The 21,376-nt window shown below is 50.1% G+C and overlaps 1 protein-coding gene across 2 annotated transcripts in view; it reads right to left on the bottom strand.

The window, feature by feature from the left end:
- The window catches only part of Ergic1 (endoplasmic reticulum-golgi intermediate compartment 1), a 104,276-nt gene that overhangs the window by 52,579 nt on the left and 30,321 nt on the right, over positions 1–21,376 (bottom strand). The window lies entirely within an intron of this gene.

Below are 21,376 nucleotides of genomic sequence, written 5' to 3'. Positions count from 1 at the left end.
TATCCCATCGTCGTGTCTGTATGACACGACCCAAGCTCATGATGAACAATTCTACCTACTCATACATTTATACTCATGCACATTTCTGGGTGAGTCTTGACTCTGTCAGAATGTACCGTATTCCTGAGGACAAAGGGCCTTGTTAGGTCTTGTCCCCTAGCATGGTCTGGCAGGTAGTAAGCACTGGCCTAGTAACTGAACCAAACATCTGTGTCTAGGGGATCAGCGGAAGGCTCTGTGTCTTTGGAATTACACTACACACTGCTTTCTTATTCTGTGCCACCTTTTCATTCCTCCCTCTTCTTCCTCCTCCACCTCCCCATCCTGGTCCACTGTCCCTATCTTCCCTGCAGCTCCTCCCTACAGGATGAGACAGGGTCAGCTGGAGGGAAGGCTGGCTCTGCCTCTGGTTTCCTCCCTAGTTTTTCTTTCCTAAGCACACCACCAGGGCCAGGGAAGTCCTGGGATGTGATGGGGAAATGTGGACCCTTGGAATCAAATGGACACAGATTTAATCCTCATCATCTTGCCCTTGGTTAGGACTCTGGAATGGGATTTCTCTGGTTTCAATTCTGGTAAATGCTCTTTCTTACAGTGTAACTACTTCCCAAGGCCTCAGTTTCCTCAGCTACCAACACAGGGCGACTCCTGCTAAGCCCTGCAAGGTGAATGAGAAGTAAAGAAACCCCTCTGTGATGGATTTGGTGCAGCGTCTCCATGGGGACTTCCACACACCCGGCTTCCTTTCTTTCCCTTGGCCAGGGACAGCAGGCATGGAGAGTCTCTTAACAGAGCTTTGTCAACAGGGTCCTCGGTCCACACACCCTCAAGCTAGAAGGCAGAGCTTGACCCCAGGGAAGGGCCAGTGTACAACAACCCCCATTCCTCTTTGGTGATTGGGAAACCAAATACACTTGCTAAGCCTTTGAGTCAAGGCTGGTGCCAACTCTGCTAATTACACATGAGCCACCGTCCTCTATGGCCTCAAGGGATTAGAAACTTCAGAGGGATGCTAGGCTAAAGGCCGCCACTTTCTCTTCTGTCGTCTCTGTGCTCAGCTGTTAGGGGTGGGGCGTGACCAAGCAGCTGGGAGGTCTGCACACTCAACCACCTCACTCCTCAGTGACACACCTTTTACCTAAACGTGCGCTCAGTCATTACCCAACACTTACATTATCTTGGGCATGCCACTTAACTTCTCCGGACCTTCCCGACTTTGTAAATGCAGGAAGGTCGATGACTGACTGCATATAAAGCTCTTAGAACCATGCCTGGCATTCTGCACGTGCTTAGAGTTTGCTGGTCCTCTAATTAACCCTCACTTGACCCATCAGGTCCCTATGACACTCTGAGCCCTCTTAGTCAGTCTGACCTGTAACATACAGCTTGCCATCAGAAAGAAAGAAAAGTGGACAGGAAAATTCATGAAGCAGCAGTTCTAACATGGGGATCACATACCAGAAACCCTGAATATCAGATATTCATATTACAATTCATAACAGTAGCAAAATTATAGTTATGAAGTAGCAATGAAATAATTTTATGGTTGGGGGTCACCACAACATGAGGAACTGTATTAAAGGGTCGCAGCATTAGGAAGGCTGAGAAACACTGTCACAGAGTTCAGGTGGGTCCGCTAGAGACACGAGGGCATGAAGAAGGGCCCTTAAGTCCCAGCGTGGCTTTCTAGAGGACGTGATGTCTGCACAGAGAAGACAGTCACAGGGCATGAAGACAGCAAAGACCAAGAACAGGACACAAGCAGGGTTACTGGGATGCTGTGTTTTATTTTGGGGAGCAATGGGGTGAAAGTGAGAAGAGGCAGAGAAGTTCCATGAGAAGCTCCCAGTGTCCGGCCATGGCCAAGGCCCCCAGGTGGGGTGCTGTTGTATGAGCCAATCAGAGGACTCACAGGGAGGCAGCAGACTGGGGAGGAAGAAACCCAGTTGGGTGTAGGTGCTCTTGACTCACAATGGATCCAATACAATCTTTCCACCTGGTGATGGTGTGAGAGTGACATGTAATTATTAGGGACCCTTTACTTTTGGTCATTCGCTCGGCAAGCAAGAAGTGGTGGAGGAGGATGGGGCATCAGAGTCTGGGCAAGAAGCGGGGTGAATGGAGCTGGAGGGAGACTGGCAGGGCCCGGGAGCCTCAGCATTAGGGTGAGAAGTGCAAGTGCAGACGGCTGACTGGAACCAGAGGCAAGAGTGTGAAGTTACCACCTCAGTGTGTACAGCCACATGGAAACGGACACATGTATGTGTCCACGCCACATGTATACATAAACCTTCCCGAGCTCTTTTCATAGGCAGGGCCCACAAGGCACAAGGACATGGCCAACAACCAAAACCCTTTTTACAAAGGAATCAGAAAGGGCTGATGTTTTAGCTGGGTGGAGCAAGCAAGATAAGGCAGGAGCACCTTCCTAGGTCAGCACTGTGGAACGCTGCCCTCTGAGTGAACGTGGCCCTCGCTCTCCTGAAATCACATCAGCTGTGATGACCCGAGGAGATCCTCGATAGATGATCTCATTCATGCACTATCATGGAGGGAAGGGTGGGATCACCAGGCGGTAGGATCACCAGGCTCTGAGCTGCTCTGGGTTAAAGGGGCATGCACCAGTCACCTGGGCCCACCTCAGTGATTAAGGATACTGGGAGACGGGAAGCCACAGGTAAGTTTAGGTAACCTCTCACCCATGTTTCCACACTCCTATAAGTAACCCCAATGAATCCTATTGGTTCTCCAAGATAAGCTTAGAAGGGGCTGCTTATTTGGTCTGTTGTCAGTGCCCTGTTTGGGGTCAACAGATGCTTGTGTCTCCCAGGAAAAGTTAATGCAATAGTAGGAACTTCCTCTAACAAACTGGGGCGGGGGGCAGTGTTAAAGAGACATAAGGTGTAAAGGGGCCCCCACTGGCCAGAGGAAAAACAATGTGAGACTCAAAATGATAGTCAGAGGTCAGCCTTGAGGAAGCAAGAAGTCAAGAATCCATGTGGATTCTGAGGAAGAAATGAGTAAGGCAGAAGTAGGAGAGGAACCAGATACCGGTGTTGCTTCAAAGCACCTCCCCATTAAACACTAATTAGAAAGTGGGGGAAAGGAGGATCAACAGGGAGGAACTTGGCAGACAGCATGTTGAGCAAAGAACGTTAAAGCCATCAGGAGGGAGACGAAATCCTGATGTGCTCTGCACTGCATCACCTCAGCGGGCATCTTGTCCACCTGGACATCTCAATCTGATCCTGAGGAAGCCACTGCAGAAACGACAGCTTCCCGGCACGTGTCCCAAGTGGGAGGTTATGAGGGACAAGCAACATGGGGACAGTCACAAATGAGAGGAGAAGTGTGGGGCATAATGACGAACTTAGTGTGGGACCACATTAGATTTCTTTTGCTGGACAAAGAGTCACTTGGGTAAGCTCCGCAGTGTTGCTGGTAACACCATATAATAATGCTATTGGTCCTGTTTGGACAGTGGCATTACGGTTACATCTGACAGCTTTCCATGGCTGTGGTAACGTACCAGAGAAAATCAGCTTCAGGGAAGGAAGGTTTGTGTTGGCTCAGGGCTCCAGGTCTTAGTCTGTCTGGTTGGTTCGGCTGCTTAGGCCCTAGGGTGCACTAGAACATCTCAGTGTGGGAAGCAGGTGGCAGTGGAAGATGTTTGCCTCGTGGTTATTGGACAGATGATGCACGGATGGATGGATGGATGGATAGACAGACAGAAGCACAATCCTAATTACTCTTATTAAGTAAAAACCTGGAGTCAGATATTAGGGTGAAAGCTGAAAGCTCAGCGAAGCAGAGCAGCAGCCAATAGAAAGACTTCTTACCTCTATGACTCTTCAGGCCAAATGGGGCAGGGATCCTGTCTCTACCTCCCTAGTGCTGGGATTAAAGATGTGCACCACAACCAACCTGGTTCTGTTTCTCTTTTGAACTTGTTCAATCCCATGTAGTCCAGGATTGCAGTGGCATTTCCAATGTATTTTAATAAATAAAGACTGCCTGAAGATCTGAGAGTAACACAGTCCCACTGGTCAGCCTTACAGACCAGATTATAACACACACCTTTAATCCCAGTAGCCACACTAGTTGCCATAGAAACCAGGTGGTGCATTCCTTTAATGACAGTGGTGTACGCCTTGATCCCAGCCCTAGGCGAGATAGCTCTCAGATGCAGTATCCTGAGATTCCAGGAGGTAGGATTGCCATTTCAGACTGAGGTCGAGGTAATAGCCAGTGGCTGGCTATTTTGCTTTTCGGATCTTTAGGTTGAACCCCAATTTCTAACCCTGAGCTTTTATTAACCGTGTATCCCAGGATGGCCTTGAACTCTTGATCTTCCTACTTCATCCTCCCAAACACTAGGATTTAAGGTATACGCCACCTCTGCCTGGCCTCTATGGTTAACTAGTGGCTAGCTCCACCCTCTGATCTCCAGGTAAGCATTATTTGTCAGAAACAAACAAAATATCACACAACAGATAGATAGATACATAGATAGATAGATAGATAGATAGATAGATAGATAGATAGACAGACAGACAGACAGATATATAGAATGAATACAAGGGACCAGGGACAAGATTCCCTTCCAGGACACACCCCAGTGACTTACTTCCTCCAGCTCATTCCCAGCTCTTAAAATATTCATTTCATTCCAACAGTCTCTTGAGCTATGAACCCACTAGTGGGTGAGTCCACAGATGACACTGGAGCCCTCATATCCAATCTCCTCTAACACTGCTGTCCTGTGGACCAAGCCTTGAAGCAAAGGGTCTCTGGGGACATTATAGATCCAACTAGGACATGATGTAAGATGTTGACCTTTGGGGACACTTAAGTAAGGGGCACATGAGACCTCTGTGCTATTTTTTGCAATTTGGGGGTAAGTACAAAATTATTTCAAAATGAATAAAGATATTTTTAAAATTCAAACGGAAAAAAGTAAAAGGAAGCCACCAATTAAAATTCCACTTGGTCTGTTTTGGGAAGAAGCTGGGTCCCTGCAGGCACCTGAATTAGAGGTGTGTTTTAGCATACGCTTGCTGCGTGTTGGGTGGCAAGCTGCACTTATGGCTTGTTGGGGCAGCACCAGGGACAAGGAGGTATCGAATTAAACTGTAACAGGGAGGTGTGACCTGGACCAAGGCACAGGCGACAAAGCTCTATAGAGAGTGATACCAAACGGCCACTTCCAGTCCAGGCTGGGCCCTTTGACATACATATTTAGCGTTGTCATAGTAACCCTGGCAGGCACTGGAGTCCTGGGGAGATCTGAGGCTTAGGTGGACGGAACCCACTCAACATCACTGAGCTCCGGGCAGCAGTACTGATCCTGGTGCTTTGTCCCCAAGCCATCGTCTTTCCACCCCCCCCACACTAGTGGGAAGTGAGCTAATGCTCCCTCACTTAGACCGAGGTCCCAAGGCTTTGTTCATTTCCTTTTCCAAGGATGCTGCCTGGCAGGCGAGAGGAAATCTCAGAAATCCCTCATTCATTCAGCAAACATGTACTAAACATGTAAACACGTACTGTATCCGGCAATGTTTTAGAAGGTAGGGGAAAGTAACTGCCAAAGTAAATATGATCCCTGCCCTCAAAAAGCTGCCAGCCTCATAAAGCTTTGGGCTCCTCAGCAGAGGTCACCTGAACACAACATGTGATGAAGATCTATTCCCACGCAATAGACAAGCTGGAGAGGGGCAATGGGGAAGAGGGAGAACAGAAAAAGAACCTGGTTTCAGAGGTGACCACAAGACAAGTGAGTCAGGAGTGACTGTCCCTGGGAAACTGGGCCACCAGGAGGCTAGTGAGAGGCCCAGGCATGTGACAGACGAGGAAGTGAGCTGTGCATCCTCTCTGGCTTGAATTAGTCAGGCCCTCGAGAGGTGATGCGATCAGTCTTGACCACTCTGCCTCAGAGGATGTGGAGGAAAGGGTGAAGAGCAAGGGAGGGAAATGGGATGCTTGCTGCAGCCTAGGTGCTAAGGTTACCTGTGTGCTCATTTGTCCCAGGACCAACCTGAGGTAGGTCTTGTCTCATTTCACACATGGAGATGAGAGAGGCTCATGGTTTGGCTAAATTCACACACAAAGTACCTCGGCAGGGATCTGCATGAGGCCTTTCACATTCTCACCAATTCTTCTTGACCCAGGAGAACACATGTCACTCTAGGGGAAACCCTTAGGAAGAAGGTTCATGACGTCACTGCTCAGTCTCACACATAGATAAATGAAGGGTGCGCTCATTGTGAACCTCTATGGAAATCAAATGCTTCTTCCCTGCCTTTCCCTTGGCATGGGAGTTTGTTAGTCTTTGCCTTGCAGCTAATGAGGAGATCAACACAAGAATGAGGCCCAGAACTGGGCAGGCTGGAGTACACCTTTGACCCAGTACGGGGGGTGGGAGGGGGGAGGCAGAAGCAGGTGGATCTCTGAGTTCAAGGTCAGCCTGGTCTACAGAGCAAATTCCAGGACTGCCAGGGCTACAGGGTGAGGTCCTGTTTTAAAATAAAAAAGTAAACAGATAAACAAACAAACAAGGCTCATGAGCAGGGATATTGCTCTGTTTGACACACTGCTTGTCTATCATGAATAAAGTCCTTGGTTTGCCCCCTAACACCATATAAACTTGGTGTGTGGTGCCTACCCAGGAGCTGGAGGATCCAAAGTTCAAGGTCATGCTCAGCTACACAGCAAGTTTGAGGTCAACAAGGGCTTCGTGAGATGCTTTTCTTCAAAAGAATGAGGCCTAGAGCTGCCTTAAGAGCCCAAAGGAAAGTAGACGCTTGTATACTCCGCACTTGGGAGGCGAAGGCAGGAGGATCAAAAATTCCAGAGCAACTTGGGCTACAGAGTGAAACCCTGTCTCAAAGAAGAAAACAGTGTGGTCTGGGTAAAGTGCCTGCTGCACAAACAGGAGGACCCAAGTTCAATCCCAGCATCCACATAGAAGCCGAGTGTGGCAGTGCACACCTGTAAGCCCAGCACTGAGGGAGAGAGGCAGATAGATGATCCTGGGGCTCGCTGGCCAGGTGAGCCAATATAGAGTCCCAGGTTCAATGAGAGATCTTGTCTCATAAAATGAGTGTGGACTGTGGAGACGGTTCAGCAGCTAAAGTGCTCACCACACAACCAAAAGGACCAGAGTTCAGATCCCCAGAACCCACATAAATATTGCCAGGCTTGTGGTCCACCTGACGTCCTAGCCGTTAAATTTGGAGACCCAGCTTCAAAGGAAGAGGACAGGAGAATGATGGAGGGAGATGCCCAACATCGACCTTGGTCCTCTACATGCATACATATGTACACTCTCCCCCACACATGAACATGCATGCACACCACCACACAAACACATGGAAAGAAGAAAAAAGGCAGGGGTAGGGGGTGAAGTGATTGAGGAAGCATCTACTGCCAACCTCTGGCCACTGCAGACACGCACAAAAGTGAACACACATATATTAAAAAAATCCACACAAGACAAAAACAAACTAACCAAACAACAAAATAAACCAAAACCCAAAATAAATCAATAAGCCCCTAAAACACGACTGGCAGGTGGAACGGACAGTGGTGGCGTTGGGTGACATGTGCATGTTCTATTTGGATGGAGATTTGAGGACTTTTTTTTTATGAGACAAAATAAGCTGAATTTAAAGAAAGAGAACAACACAGACGGAAAGAAGCCTAGCCTGGTGCAGACGCCAAGGAGCAAGAAACAGAGTGGGCAGGCCAGACCTTGACCATCTGCTCAGCACTCATCATTGCGAGCGCTAGGAGTGTCCCTGCAGCTACCCTACGTCACCTACTCAACTTAGGAGGGAAACTAGGGGCCCGGAGCAGAGTAACTCACCCAATTTAAGTATTTAAAACAGAGCCTGGCATAGCAGTATACACCTGTAATACTAGTTACTCAGGATGCTGAGGCAGGGGATGGCTTGGCTCAACAAAGGGCCAATTAAAAATGTGTAGGTGTGGATCTGTGATATTAGTTACTTTTCCTATTGCTGGGAGAAGAGCAGCAGAAGGTTTTTATTTTGGTTCACAGTTCAAGGGCACACAGTCTGTTACATAAGGAAGGCGGGGCAGCAAAGCATGAAGCAGAGAAGGGGAGGGAACGCTGGTGCTCAGCTCGCTTCCTCCTTCTCCTTCAGTCCAGGATCTCAGGACTTTGGGATTGTGCCATCTGCCCACAGTCAGGGTGAGTCTTCCCTGCCCAGCTAAACTTTCTGGAAACATCTTCACTGACACACCCAGATGTACATTTTCATGGTGATGCTAAACCCCATCAAACTGACAATGATTGGTCATCACACCTTGGCAGCTTTTGTATCCTATAAAAGATGTCTGCCAGGGATTCTCAGGCAGGAATAACAGTGTCTCCCAGAGATGTGGGACACAGAGACAGTTGGGTCACTGCTGTTAGGGTTAGGGTGGTATTGGTACCTAGTGGGTGGAGCCCGGGGATGCTTCCGACCTCCTAGCTGCACACACAGCTCCAGGAGGGGAAATGATTACACCCTGTGTCCACAGGCCTGCAGTTGAGAAAGTCTCGTGAACTAGGACATTACAGAAGGGGGCTCATTTCCCCAACCATTCTGAGTTCTCAAGAGGCCACAGAGGCTGCTCTGCTTCTGCTAATGAAATCATAGCCATGCCCTAAAGACCCCACAGACACCAGGATTCGGGAATTAAGCATTCTTTCTCAATAATTCTGGTCTTTTCATTCTGTGTCAAAAAAAGCAAAGTTTATGTGGAAAAACTAGACAAAGTAACCTATAGAAAGAGGTCAACCTGCCTGGGCCAACCTTATGCCCTGCTAAGCATGCCACCATTCCACAGTGCACTGCGCAATCCCCTTTCCCCCTCCCCCCATGCTAAGAAGATAACAGCCCATGGGAACATACGTCAACATCAGCATGGGGAATCAGTGGGAAACAGGATTTACTTCACAGAAATCCAGGCTGCAATCCACCTCCAGCCTACAGAGAGAGGGGGCTGCAGCCCGACCCAAAATAAACACATGCCTTCTCTGCTCCCAGGCAAAGGAAGCACCACTGGGAGAGTGGTCTGACTTCATCGGTGACTTCCTTCCACAGCAGAATGCCTCAGCTGTGCTATTTTAACTGCACGCTAGGCCTCACTTCTCCCTGCCCTGCAGCTGAATCTCCACAGCTCTGTGCTTCACTGGATGTGGGCAGCACCAGGGCAGAGGCTGTGAAATTAGACGCCATTTAGGAGCAAGGCATTGGTGGTGGGTCATTTGCCCCAAAAATTGTGTGAACACACTTAGCTGGACCTTTGGCCTGGTCAGCCTTGCCCACTGGCCTGACAAAGCCCTTGGAGGGAGGCCAGGGAGTGATGTAGAATGTGCACACTCGTCTCTTTTTGGCCATTCTTTCACCTCAGAGCATCAGCAGGGCAGGGGTGGGTGAACACGATGTGCACAGGGATGCTGGGCACAGGTAAGTGGGTATACCTTGGCCTGGTGGGGGCAAAGGGAGAGTGAGCCTTGGAACCACTGTGGCTTCCACCCTATAGAAATCCCAAATGGTCAGTCTACAGGCTACTATGCACTTCTACCACCATCTGCTGTGGAGGGAACGAAAGCTTGTCTGTCTCCAGCCCAGGCCAATGAGCTGACACCTTCTGTGATGAGGGCTCACTATGCTCCAGGCCCTGCCCCCTATGATGAGAGCTCACTGTGCTTCAGGCCCCACCCCCTGTGCTGAGGGCTCACTGTGCTCCAGGCCCCGCCCCCTGTGATGAGGGCTCACTGTGCTCCAGGCCCCACCCCCTGTGCTGAGGGCTCACTGTGCTCCAGGCCCTGGACCCTATGATGAGGGCTCACTGTGCTCCAGCCCCCCACCCCCCATGCTGAGGGCTCACTGTGCTCCAGGCCCCTCCCCCCGTGATGAGGGCTCACTGTGCTCCAGGCCCCGCCCCCTGTGCTGAGGGCTCACTGTGCTCCAGGCCCCGCCCCCTGTGCTGAGGGCTCACTGTGCTCCAGGCCCCGCCCCCCGTGATGAGGGCTCACTGTGCTCCAGGCCCCACCCCTGTGCTGAGGGCTCACTGTGCTCCAGGCCCCACCCCTGTGCTGAGGGCTCACTGTGCTCCAGGCCCCGCCCCCTGTGCTGAGGGCTCACCGTGCTCCAGGCCTTACACTGTGCTCTTTATCTCACCACTTTCCTAACCCTGTGTAGCAGGTCATGTGTCTCCCTGTTTCCACCAGGACCCTGATTCAGAGCAAGAATTCGAACTCAGTTTTCTGAAGGACATCTGCTTTCTACCCAGCTTCTTCACAGCTGCCTGGAGGAGGGGATGGGTTGAGGGTGGAGGACAAAGGCTGGTGTGATGGCCGACACAGACTGCTGTGTGATGAAGACACTAATACAGATAAGGCTTTCTCCCTATAGCTCAGCCGTTGAGCTATCACCACGAGACGGATGCCTGGTACCCACACTGCGCCCTCTAGCCTATGCATGGCCTCCGGCTTTCGCAGCCTCCACTTCTGCCCCAGCATCCCACGTGTGACCTCCCAGTGCCAGAACACCCTTTTGACCACAGAGTCCTGGCCTTTCCTCTCCTCCATCCCACAAACACCAAGTGTGGCTGAGGAGGAGGAGGTATGGCTGCGGCAGTCAAGCACCTCCCTCAGCCCCCACCCTGCTATGGTGGGCCAGGTTGGCTTTGTCCCTGACTCTTCCCTGGGTCTTGCAAGGCCTGGCCCATTAATGACACCCGGGATTTTTCAGATAAAAACGTGAAATAGCATCAGTGCAAGGCTGCTCACCACATTGTCAGTTACAATAGCAAGTATCAGGAGCCAGGTTCGAATCCGCAAATCCCAGGCAAAGGAGGTGGACAGCGCATGGGCTAGAGGGCACCCGTAAAGTGGGTCAGTGTTAGAAAGGTCACTTCCTCCCAACTTCCTCTGGGTCCAGCTCGTTTCCCAACCCAGACCACCACTAGCGTGTTTGCAGACACGGAGAGTCTGGTTCTAAGACTCACACCAACATGAAAAGGTCATACAACAGTCAAAGTCCCAGCTCTGAAAAAGAAAAAAAAAATTGGTGTCTTCCTAAAACAAAAAAACAAAAGACCTCAGCCACAAAGATACGCTTATTTTCTTCTAGGTTTATAGCTAGTCCTGCCGTGGCCACACTGTCTGAGACGCACTGCCTTGGTATGCGCACTGCGAGTTGACCATATTGTACCCGACAGTACCACATCCCGTGTGATATGAATAGCGTCCTGCTTTGTGGATATTCTGTACATACTTTGGTGTCTGTGGACATCTCGGTTGTTTTCCTCTTTTAGTTCCTAAAATAAACCTCCCTGCATGCTCACACACCCAGCCCTGTGTAGGAGTAAGCAAATCTTCGTGATCTGAGATCAGGTGGAATTTTTTCTAGATGAGACTCTATAAAGTACACTCCATGAAAGAAAGAGTTGATGAATCAGGCTTCATCAACGCTAAAAACGTCTGTTCTCCGAAGAAGAGATGTGCTTAAAAAGAACACAGAAAGGCCATGAGGTGGAAAACATACACACACACATGTCAATCATGTGTCTGATAAGAGTTGAGTCCAGGCTAAAGAAGTCTCAAAATGCAGTAAGTGAAAGCGTTGCACTATGGACACCAGGCAAAGGATTTGATTAGATACTTCCTCAAAGACTTACTGATGTCAAAAACCACCTGAAGGAGCCGGGCGGCGGTGGCGCACGCCTTTAATCCCAGCACTCGGGAGGCAGAGGCAGGCGGATCTCTGTGAGTTCGAGGCCAGCCTGGTCTACAAGAGCTAGTTCCAGGACAGGCTCCAAAGCTACAGAGAAACCCTGTCTCGAAAAAACAAAAAAAAAAAAAACAAAAAACAAAAAAAAACCACCTGAAGGGATGCTAGCGTCAAAGTTACTGGGGAGGAATCGAAATGGAAGCACAGTGAGCTGCCACTATATCTATCTGGAAAGCTGGAACTATGTTTCAACCAAGCAGCAGGATCTCTCCTGCACTGTCGCCGAGAACACAAAATTGTGTGGCCACCTGGGAAGAATTCAGCAAGTTCTTTAAAAGCTAAACATCTACTGTCTCCATCTACTTCCTGTCACCATAAAGGCGTACTGGGTAATTTATGAAAAGAGGTATATTAGAGCGCACAGTCCTATCCACGATTGCAGGGTTACCCTGGCCACTTCTGATTGGCTGTGTGCTAGGTCACACCACGGTGGAAACAGGGCAAGAAGAAGTGTCCAGGAAGGAGGCGTATGCGAGAGGGATAGACGGAAAGGTGCCAGATTCTTTTATGATCCCGTGCTCCCTTGGTCACTAGTACAGTCCCTTAGACCTTGACTCGTTCCCATGAAACCAGCCTGAGCCTTAGACCACAAGGAGTCACAGAAGGACTGACCTACTCTGCAGAAGTGGGACACTCACTGATTCCACGGACCTAGCCACTCGCCAGTCCCTCTGATGCCTGCACCCTGAGGCGCTGACCCTCGCAAGCCGCAGTGCAGTTAATCTGTCTTCAAACAACAGCACACACTCACTGTATGACCCGGACATGCCACCCCAGGCATATGCCAAGGAGACATGAAGAACTACACATACTCAGTGTGTCCATGGACATGGGAGTAAGCAGTATCCACGAAGTGGGACACTGCTGATGGGTGCTCATGGCAGATTCTCAGAAAGCATGCTAGATAAAGGCAACAAGGTTCAGACAGTGTGACTTCATCCACAGTAGAGTCTAGAAAGTGCAAATCATTCTAGAGCCCCAGCAGATGGCAGGTAGGAATGAAGGAAACTCCAGGGAGTGACGGACACATTGATCATCTGATTGTGATGATGTCATGGTTGTGCACATATCAAACTGTACAAGGGTGACACTTAACTCTGTGTCATGTATGGGCTAATAAATCTGATAACAGTCATGACTGTAACATATCAGATAGTGTAATAAAATCCAGGCCTTCCAAACAGCATCCCAAAACCACAGTCCCTGCTGACCATCTTTCGACATGCTAGGCCACCAGTTTATCATTCTGAAAACTGGGGAGTAGGGAGAATGCTTTTCTGGAATCTCTTTCTAACAATATCTATGTCTAGGTCACCAGACCGTTGATGAGGGCAAAGCCCTGTCTTACAGAAGGATTTCCAACAGTTAGTGCAGATAGATCAGGATCAGAAGGTTCACCCTGTGTGAGCTCCATCCAGGGGATGACCGTGGAGGATGGGAACCTTAGACAGCCAGGCCAGGCTGCTGTGCCCAGCTCAGCTACCACTGTGCAGCTTGGGCATACCAGTGCAAACACACAACACTACCAGAAACATTTCCTGCCAAGAAAACCGACCTTGGACGCACTCCAGGCTCCCGAGCTCACCAATGACAGACGACTCAGAAAGCCACATGTGCAGGTGACCAGTGCCCTTCTTTCTTGGTCTCTTGCCACATTATTATTATTATTATTATTATTATTATTATTATTATTAATTTTGAGACACAGTCTCTCACTGAACCTAGAGCTTATCTACTTGGCTACCATCCTGGCCCGTGAGACCAGGGATCCTCTTATGGTTGCCCCGACCCCCACATGCTGCTACACCCAGTTTTTATATAAATGCTGGTGATCCAAACTCAGTCTCAAGCTTGCACGACAGGCACTTTAGCCTGGGTCACCTCTCCAGTCCCCTAGTCATTGGCAGTTGGCTAGGCATTCCTGGCTCTAAATGACCCATCCTCATTCTCATCCTCTCATCTTAGATGACACCCAGGGCTGAGGCAGCTTTCTGGGGACCACAAGGGGACCATTTCGCTAATAGCAGAGACAGAGAAGTAAGCATCCTTGGGCTGTTGGACCAAAACCCGCAGTGGCCTACACCTCCAATCTTCATGCTACGTTAGAAAAACAAAACATATTCAGCCACGTCCACTTGGGTTTTCTGTTCCTTCAGCCAAGAGCATCCCTTCTAGATAAAATACAAAAGATGCAGAAACAAGAAGTCTTAATTTCTTACTCTGCATCAGCGGAAGAACTTGGGCACACGTTCCCTCCTCAGCAGTCTCCCCCTTTCCTAAGTGTATCTATGAGAAATTTAATTTATAGAAAGTGGGCACAGGAAGACGTCGGCAACAACAAACAATGATGATAATGTTACACTATAATAAATTTGCCAATGTTACTACTCATGTGTTTTAGCGCCATTATTAAGAAAATAAAACTTCACTCAAAAAAACCCTGTGATACTGTGACAGAAGACCTGAGGACCAGCATGGTCACGTGACTAATGGGCGGGTCAGCTACACAAGGTGGATGCTGTGGACAAAGGGATATTCATATCCTGGGGTGATAAACCTCATTATGTTATTTAAGGCATGTTTAAGACATATGCACCATGACTAGAATTTTCCACTCAGTTATGAACAACGACCTTTTGTAAACAAAGTTTCCTATATCTGGAATGTTCATTTGCTCAGCAGCGTGGCTTACTCCTTCAATGACGCCTGCATCCAAGTGTCGCCTTCTGGGGATCCTGTAGCTCTCCGTCATTCCTCTGTGCTCTCTTCTTCACTCTCTGCCTGCAGTTATGTGCAAACTTGTTCTTATGCACACCCTAACTCCACCACTGGGCTACACTGTGAGAACCAAAGGCTCCAGTACCCCACCCCCACCCCTGCACAGAGGAGGCCCAACAGACACTTGCAAGGTGGGTGGAGGGATGGCACTCCTCCAGGTAGAGTCCATACATACTCCCTCAGAACCCTCCAGGAAATATCATATTCTCAGATTCCTGGCTTGACTGTAGAATGAGCCACTCATGGTGGACTGGGGCAGGCTCTGCGTCCCTAAGAAGTGTAGTCCGGGAGAGGCCCAGGCACCTTAGAACTTCCAGCATGTTCCTGTTCCTGATGTCAAGTATCTCTCGTAAGACCTTGGTACCCACCTGAGTCACCCTGAGCCAACAGAAGGACGAGAAAGGGGTCTGGGATAGACTGAGTCCTACACCTCCTGGACCAGGAGATACCTGACCATGGCTGACTCCTGCCTGCCACCCAGGGAACCCCATCAACAAATGCAAACTGAGGTCCCGAGAAGTAGAACCAGTAGCCTAGGTTCACAGAATCAGAAAAAGTTGGGATTCGAGCCTGGTGAGGATCCAAAGGGAGCAGCTGATGACTTTTCTAGACCATGCCCAAACTCCACGTTCACCCCTAGGGACCTTCGCTGCCCGGGCTCAGCACTGCCCTGTGCTAACTGAAGGCTGTGGGCATTTAGTGGGTGAGTGAAGGAGAAAAGGCACCCCAGAACTGCAATGCTGTGCTGCCTGGGGACCCTAGAAGCACTTAGCTGGCAAGGGGCCTTCACCCCCACGTGTCTCCCCAGCCCTGCAACAGCCGGATCAGCTCAGACCCTTGAAGCAGAAAGGCACTTGGGGCTTGGCCTGGATTCAGGCTTCCTGATAGTGAACAGGAGCTCCCAAAGTGTTCCCAACTCCCTGAAACAGGATGCTCTGCCTGGCCCCACACCCTCCGGGCAGATGCTATAAATGGAATTGTATTCTTAGGGGGCAGAACATGCACGGGAGCTTTAAAGTGACCCATCGTGGGGTAAAAATACAAGCAGCATTTAGATGTTGAGTGGCGAGAGCTATTCCTGGAATGGCCTCTCATGTTCGTGGCTTCCCGCCAGGGGCAGCCCTCCAGCGGGCTCAAAAGCAATAAACAGGGCGGTAGGTTGTGTGTGTGTGTGGGGGGGGGGGTCAGTGCTTCTCACTCAGGAGGGCACAGGGGAGGGTAGCATGCAGAGACAGCTGTGGAAAGCACCCTTGAGTGGAGTCTAAACGTCCTCCGGGCCTGTCTTTAGGCTCAGTGTTGCTGAGAGTTGAGAACACCTTTGGACAACATCCTGTGACCTTGGACAGTAAGTCAAGGTGAGGTTCTAGCTAGGACTGGGGTAAAAGGACCAGATGACGGTTTTAACCAGAAGGTGAATGACATTTACTGAGCCTGGGTCCTAACTCATATTGCCTCGTCTGATCTTCAAAACTGGATGGGAATTCAAGGCACGACAATTAGATTTATCACTATTTTCACTATTAAAAATTAATTATTTTTTTGAGACACAGTTTATCTGTGTAGCCCTGACTGTTCTGGAACTCACTCTTATAGACCAGGCTGCCTCCTGAATGCTGGGACTAAAGGTGTGAGCCACCAGCACCGCCCGGCTTTATCCCTATTTTGATAACAAAACAAAATGAAGGCTCAGAGAAACCCAGAGAAGGAGCGACTCAGACAGAGACCCTGATTCTAGAAAGACAAGCAGAAATAGGTTTGGAGAAAAGGGTGGGAGGAGCCATGGGCACCAGGCGGTTCCTGCAAAGGCTTAGGGTTGCCAAAGCTCAAGGTCACATAATGAGCAGGTGTCAAGGTGGGACTTCCATCCGGTAGTCTTCAACGCTGAGATGGTAGAGGGGCTTGGCAGGCAACTGTGAACTTGGGAAGTTGAAATCTGCCCATCACATTGCAGTGAGGACAATTCTCATAGTCCTCTGTGTGTGTGTGGGGGGGGGGGGGGAAACACAGGGAAAGAATAAAGTGGGCTGCAGCAGGCCTGGCTACAGGTTAAGGAAGACTGTTCTGGCTACAGGTCATGGAGGACTGTTGTTTCCTACGAGGATGCCTGGAGCTGTTGGTTTCCTGTAACAAATGAAATGAAGCGAGCCAGGCTCTGTCTCAGGAGGCCTGATTGGCCAGCCTGGGCTCTCTCTGCCCCCTCTCCGCCCCATGATCCTGCCAATGCTTCTGTCTCTGAAAGGCCCACTGTGTCCCAGCTGTCCTCTCTGGACCTTTCTACACGCTCCGTTCCCTCTGCACATCCTCTGCTTCCCCTCCCCATCTACCAGGGCTACCATTCTTCCACATTATTGAGTAGCTGCTAAGGACCAGGCGCTGGGCTAGGTTGCTGGGATTACGGCAATGTCACATCCCAACCTTCCTGCCTTGGCTTCATCTGTGCTCCGGAGGGAAAGAACCATCAATGAACACGTGCCGGCACTGGTCAGGAATGGGGTCTGCTTTATGGAGGGCGTGAGGGGAGCGGAGCCTGATAAAGAGTAATAGGACAATGAGCCAAGCAATAGAAACCTGAATTAAATGAGACAACAGCCAAGGGAATATCTGAGGAGAGCATTCCAGGCAGCAAGGACAGCAGGTGCAAAGGCCAGGCGGCCAGTGAACACCTTGAAGGTTCCTGGAATGCGGGTGAGGCGAATTCAGGTGGAGTGGGAGGAGCAGACTGATATCCAAGATAATTCTTCAAAGCTCAGCTCACATACCACCCTCCCTCTCTGCTGAAGCCAGCAGAACCGCCCAGCCCTTCTGATGTCTTGGGCCTATCATCACTTTTGCCATGCAGTCATTAGACCCATGTGTTGCACTTAGGAATGACAGCACAGTCCGTGCTGTCTCAGCTACACTAGCTGTATCTTGTCCTCAGAGCTATGGCGTCTCTGAAGACAGGGATCTTCAGTGCTTGCCCCCGCGGTCTTGAGGTGGGAAAATCATCTTGGAGCAACCAAAGGCCAACTGAGTCACGGGCACCTGGGACTGTACAGCAAGCCAGAGTGTTGGAGCTATGCGATGTGTCCCCTAAGAGAGTCAAGCAGTTTCCTGCCCCACTGATAATGGGAGTCACAGATGGCGTGGATGTGAAGTTGGGAACTACAGTACTTACCTCCACAGTTCCCAGTACACCTGGCTTGGCTCCAAGGAAAAGCACACGGGAAAACAGAAGCCTAGTGCCAATTCCCCAGAGAAGCATTTATAGGTGGGAGAAATATTCCTTCTAGAAACATCAAGCCAATCAGACCTCATGTGTCTCCAAAGCAGAGAATTCAGAATACGGCTCAGCATGTTCTGGAAATAAAGGGAACGGGCCAGGCAGGCCCTGCAATGGCTGGAGGGGCCCCAGAAAGAACTGGTTCATGGTTAAAACAAAGGACCTTTGATCACCAGATCTGGGAAACCCAAAAATCTGGAGGTCTTATGTGAAATTATCAATATGAAAAAGGTTGCCAACTACTGTTTTAAAATAATAAAAAGATATGCCAAGCAAATATCCATGCATCAGATTTGGCCCAAGGACAAGCACTCAACTTGTGAACTCAGTCTTTACTCTCCACAAAGAAGTACATCTGTACCAGAACAGAGAGCAAGAGGGTGGGGGCTTGAGCGACAGCTGCAGAGCTCAGTGGGGACTTTAAGACCAAGGACTGCCCTCTGGCCCAGAGATTATTGCTAGGTCTACAAATATAGAGGCCCTGCTGCTGGGGCTGAGCCCTGCCCCAGAGTGAGCATGCTGAGATGCATTAGTAATGTCTGCCAAGGGCACAAGCATGGGAATGTGATTCACACCTTCCAAATATTCACCGAGACTGATTCAATACAAGCACTCCTACATACATTTGTTGGTTTATTTAATTTCGTTTTTGAGGAAGGGTTCACTAATCTAGTAGACCCTGAACTCTCAATTCTCCTGCCTGAGCTTCCCTAGTGCTGGGATTATAGCTGAGCACCTACACGCTCTACCCAGACCCCTTTGAAAGGGACGGAACAGATGTCTAGAAAGTTGCCCCAAATACCAAAGTCACAAAAACTAGAGTGCCATTGGAGGCTCTTCCAGGGACATCCAGATGTCCCTCATTCCCCAGACTCATCTCAAAGAGGAGCCATCTCTAAGTCAATAACCCAAGTAAGAAAATTTAATTTTTGTAGAGATTCATTTTGCCCATGACTTCTTAGAGACAACATCTTCTTTAAACAGGGACGAGCGTCTGAGTCTTGATGAAGCCTTTGGCTCCTGCCGCTTACACACACAAGCTGCCCCCGACTGAGGAGCTGGCCAAGCGGCAGAGCACCGAGGGTGCCTGGGCCCACCGAGTGCTCATGGCCCACCTCTGGCTCAGCCTGCCCCTCCCGTGGATGACTCATGCCTGAGACTTCAACATGCTGGCTGCCCAAGCCCCAGTTTAACTTGGCTCTTGAGCAAAATGTACTTTTCCAAAAGACATTGATTCAACTCAGCTTGTATTGTGCAATGCCCTGGCAGAACGAAGGTCAGCCTCTCCCCTGCCCACGAGGCCAGCACACGCTGTCCTGGGGAGTGGGGCCCACAGAGCACCGTATCCTCTCCCTCCCCCACCCCTCATTGAGGATCACTCACTCCTTCCCCTGGCATAGCCCTGTCACCTATGCCAGCCATCACCTGAAGTACCCAATGCCCGCCTCCCTCCAGCCCCGACACAACAACATTTGCTGAACTGGGTTTCAAATGACAACATAAAGCAGGCCTGGAAGGAGGGCTGGCCGAGAAGAGCCTCAGCTTATCCCACGGGGGAAGCTGCATCCTCTGCAGAGCCATGGAGCCTATGCTGTGGCTGCAGAGAGATCAGGCTGCTCGCAGCCCAAGAACCAACATGCACATCATGGACTTGTTTTTTTACAGCCATTTTGGAGGGGGCAGTGGTGGGGATCAAACCCCGGGCCTCGCCTACACTAGACCAACGTTCTTCGACTATTATACATCAAGTCCTAAAACAGGACCACACTTTAGAGCAGTTTAGGTTCACAGCAAAACTGAGTGGCAGGTAGGAAGTCATGCACTTGTTGCCATGCATGCATAGACTCCCTAGCAGCATCCTCAGCCAGAGGTCATCTGCTACAGTCAGTGAGCCAGCCCAGCACAGGTCACCCAAAGGCCATGGTTTATATCAGGGGTCTCTCTTGCATTCCCTGTTTGTACAGATGGGTAGTGACTCTGCCCCAGGAGGTTGTTCATGCGGCCCTGTAGCCTTTGTAGACTGGTTTCTCCCACCCAGTGACATGTACTGAAGGACCCTCCATGTCTTCTCCTTGCTCATTGCTTCTCAGGGCCGAATAACGCTCCATCGTCTGGACATGGCCATAGGCCTGATTTTCGAATCCCGATGGACCTCCAGGTCCAGCGCTCTAAGGTCCATGCCTTAGCTGGGTGACTTAGAGACACTTCTCTTTGAACCTCTGGGGACCTTCACCTGTAAGATGGGCATGGAAGACCCCGAGTCATGGGAGAGGATGAAATGTGGAAATGTGCATACAAATTCACAGCCCAGAGTAAGCATGGGGTAGCTGTGAGCTCATGACATCCTCGCTGTGCTGGGACTGTGGCTTCAGCAGGAGGCTCGCACATGCCTTCCTCTTCCAGAGAGCAGCATCAGGGGAAAGGGAGGCAGCCTCGGCTTTAAGTTCAAGTTCTGACTCTGCTTAGGCAACTAGCTACATCTGTCTGGACCTCAGTTTACAATCCCCCCACCCCGCCAACTAAGGATGGCATGTCTCTCTTGTTGAGTGATCTTAAGAACAAAGTGAGCTTACTAACTGGTCCCCTGAATCTGTGGCACTCAGTAAACACTACAGAAGGTGGGGTCCTCAATGGATAGGGACCCCTGGCGTTCCCTGCAAACTGTAGAGCTGAGTGCAGACTGGAGAAGAGGATCTAAGTACACGAGAGGATAGGGAAGAAAGCCCAGCCCTGCTGTCCACTTGCCTGTTAAGGAACCCGTCTTTGGGTCAGGATGAAAAAACAGGACTAAAAGTGTGTTTTGAAAGCAGAGGGATGGGGGAGGGGTGAATGGCTTGAAATGGGGACACCAACACCACAGCAGATAGCCAAGGCCAGCCAGCGATTCCAGCACTACCAAGTACCTTGATGGTGCCCCACAGACCCGTGGGGCTGACAGGCTGACCAGGCCTCCTGAGTGCTCTCATTAGACATCCTAGGCCTTGCTCAACCTAGGTATCCCATTGAGGAGGACCATCACCCTTTGTACTTGGTGTTTGGTGACATCTCTTTGCTAACCACACAGCACCAATGACCTTGGGAGGAATGAACTATCAGGACCCAGTTTCCTCAATAAGGAAGGTAACTGTCACCCACAGTGGCATTGCCAGGAAACCCCTGTGCACAGCTGAGGCTTAGGAAACCCCCCCAGGCTTACACCCTCCATGTTAGCACCCCACAGCCTGCGGTCAAAGCCAGCCTGTTCCCTCCCAGACTTTCCTTCTCAGCTTTGTTCCTCAACAGCACAGAGCCGAGGTTCTAGATCCCAGGAAGACTTAGCACTTTGTTAACTGGAGACAACCAAGCAAGCAGGTGAGCCTGTCCACATGTGTACACACACTCACTCAGGACCTGTTAAGGACCCGTGTTAGCCATGGAGGGCCCCAAACATACCCAGAGTGGCTCTGCAGAGGGCAGTTTCAGAGTTGGAACTGGCAGAGGAATGTGGGCATGGAGCTACTTTTTGGGGAAAAAAATGGGTATATATTAT

Source organism: Arvicola amphibius, chromosome 4 (genome assembly GCF_903992535.2).
Source record: "Arvicola amphibius chromosome 4, mArvAmp1.2, whole genome shotgun sequence".
Taxonomy (NCBI): Eukaryota; Metazoa; Chordata; class Mammalia; order Rodentia; family Cricetidae; genus Arvicola; species Arvicola amphibius.
The sequence above is the reverse complement of the archived record's forward strand: the minus strand, read 5'-3'. Positions and strand labels throughout refer to the sequence as shown.